Raw genomic sequence first — 2,500 nt, 5'->3', positions numbered from 1 at the left:
AAATCTCCCTTCTCCCTGTGCTCACACTTAGTCTCTGGAGAGAGCACAGGGGAGAAGGGGAGCATACTATCGCTCGGAAGGGAAGAAGGGGAAATCTCCCTTCTCCCTGTGCTCACACTTAGTCTCTGGAGAGAGCACAGGGGAGAAGGGGAGCATACTATCGCTCGGAAGGGAAGAAGGGGAAATCTCCCCTTCTCCCTGTGCTCACACTTAGTCTCTGGAGAGAGCACAGGGGAGAAGGGGAGCATACTATCGCTCGGAAGGGAAGAAGGGGAAATCTCCCCTTCTCCCTGTGCTCACACTTAGTCTCTGGAGAGAGCACAGGGGAGAAGGGGAGCATACTATCGCTCGGAAGGGAAGAAGGGGAAATCTCCCCTTCTACCTGTGCTCACACTTAGTCTCTGGAGAGGGGGGCATCCCAGGAGGAGGCCCTGGACCCCAGGTGGCTCCCTGGGGCCCGTCCCTGGGCTCCAAGCCCCCAGTCCCGACCCGGGGGCCCCTCCCGGGTATCCAAGCCCCCAGACCCGACCCCGGGAACCCCTCCCTGGGCTCCAAGCCCCAGACCCGACCCCGGGAACCCCTCCCTGGGCTCCAAGCCCCCAGTCCCGACCCCGGGGGCCCCTCCCGGGTATCCAAGCCCCCAGTCCCGACCCCGGGAACCCCTCCCTGGGCTCCAAGCCCCCAGTCCCGACCCCGGGGGCCCCTCCCGGGAATCCAAGCCCCCAGACCCGACCCGGGGGCCCCTCCCGGGAATCCAAGCCCCCAGACCCGACCCCTGGGCTCCAAGCCTCCACACCTGGCCTGTGGTAGACCCAGGGGGCCCCACCACTAACCTTACAACCACATGGGGCCCCTTGCCCCTAACCCTAAAACCACGGGGGGCCCCTTACCTAACCCTAACCATGGGGCCCTTGCCCTAACCCTAACCTGCTGGGCCCCTTGCCTAACCCTAACCTGCGTGGGCCCCTTGCCCTAACCCTAACCTGCTTGACCCTTGCCCTAACCCTAAAACCACGCGGGGCCCCTTACCTAACCCTAACCATGGGGGCCCCTTGCCCTAACCCTAACCTGCTCGGGCCCCTTGCCTAACCCTAACCTGCGTGGCCCCTTGCCCTAACCCTAAAACCACGCAGGGCCCCTTACCTAACCCTAACCATGGGGGCCCTTAACCCTAACCTGCTCGGGCCCCTTGCCTAACCCTAACCCCCTTGCCCTAACCCTAACCTGCTTGGACCCTTGCCCTAACCTAAAACCACGCGGGGCCCTTACCTAACCCTAACCATGGGGGCCCTTGCCCTAACCCTAACCTGCTCGGGCCCCTTGCCTAACCCTAACCTGCGTGGGCCCCTTGCCCTAACCCTAACCTGCTTGGACCCTTGCCCTAACCCTAAAACCACGCGGGGCCCTTACCTAACCCTAACCATGGGGGCCCCTTGCCCTAACCCTAACCTGCTCGGGCCCCTTACCTAACCCTAACCGGCCCCTTGCCCTAACCCTAACCTGCTTGGACCCCTTGCCCTAACCCTAAAACCACGCGGGGCCCCTTACCTAACCCTAACCATGGGGGCCCCTTGCCCTAACCCTAACCTGCTCGGGCCCCTTGCCTAACCCTAACCTGCGTGGGCCCCTTGCCCTAACCCTAACCTGCTTGGACCCCTTGCCTAACCCTAAAACCACGCAGGGCCCTTACCTAACCCTAACCATGGGGCCCTTGCCCTAACCCTAACCTGCTCGGGCCCCTTGCCTAACCTAACCTAACCCTAACCCTGCTTGGGCCCTTGCCTAACCCTAAAACCATGTGGAGCCCCTTACCTAACCCTAACCATGGGGCCCCTTGCCCTAACCCTAACCTGCTTGGGCCCTTGCCTAACCCTAACCTGCGTGGGCCCTTGCCCTAACCCTAACCTGCGTGGATCCCTTGCCTAACCCTAAAACCATGTGGAGCCCCTAACCCTAACCCTAACCCTACCTAACCCTAACCCTAACCATGGGGGCCCCTTGCCCTAACCCTAACCTGCTTGGGCCCCTTACCTAACCCTAACCTGCTTGGGCCCCTTACCTAACCCTAACCTGCGTGGGCCCCTTGCCCTAACCCTAACCTGCTTGGGCCCCTTACCTAACCCTAACCTGCTTGGGCCCCTTGCCCTAACCCTAACCTGCTTGGGCCCCTTGCCTAACCCTAAAACCATGTGGAGCCCCTTACCTAACCCTAACCTGCTTGGGCCCTTGCCTAACCCTAAAACCATGTGGAGCCCCTTACCTAACCCTAACCATGGGGGGCCCCTTGCCCTAACCCTAACCTGCCCTAACCCTAACCTGCCCTAACCCTAAACCCATGCGGGGCCCCTTACCCCTGAGCTGGAGCCTAACACTAAGCTCCAGGCCCATACTCGCCATGAAACTCCCACCCTCGCCCTCCAACACCCTTCGCCGGGCTTGTTCTCTGCCCACCAACCCTAGCATCCCCTGGCCCAGAACAGACCCCACCAGGGGCATCCCT

This window comes from Lates calcarifer, unplaced genomic scaffold (genome assembly GCF_001640805.2).
Source record: "Lates calcarifer isolate ASB-BC8 unplaced genomic scaffold, TLL_Latcal_v3 _unitig_5931_quiver_3420, whole genome shotgun sequence".
Taxonomy (NCBI): domain Eukaryota; kingdom Metazoa; phylum Chordata; class Actinopteri; family Centropomidae; genus Lates; species Lates calcarifer.
This window is presented reverse-complemented; position numbering follows the sequence as displayed.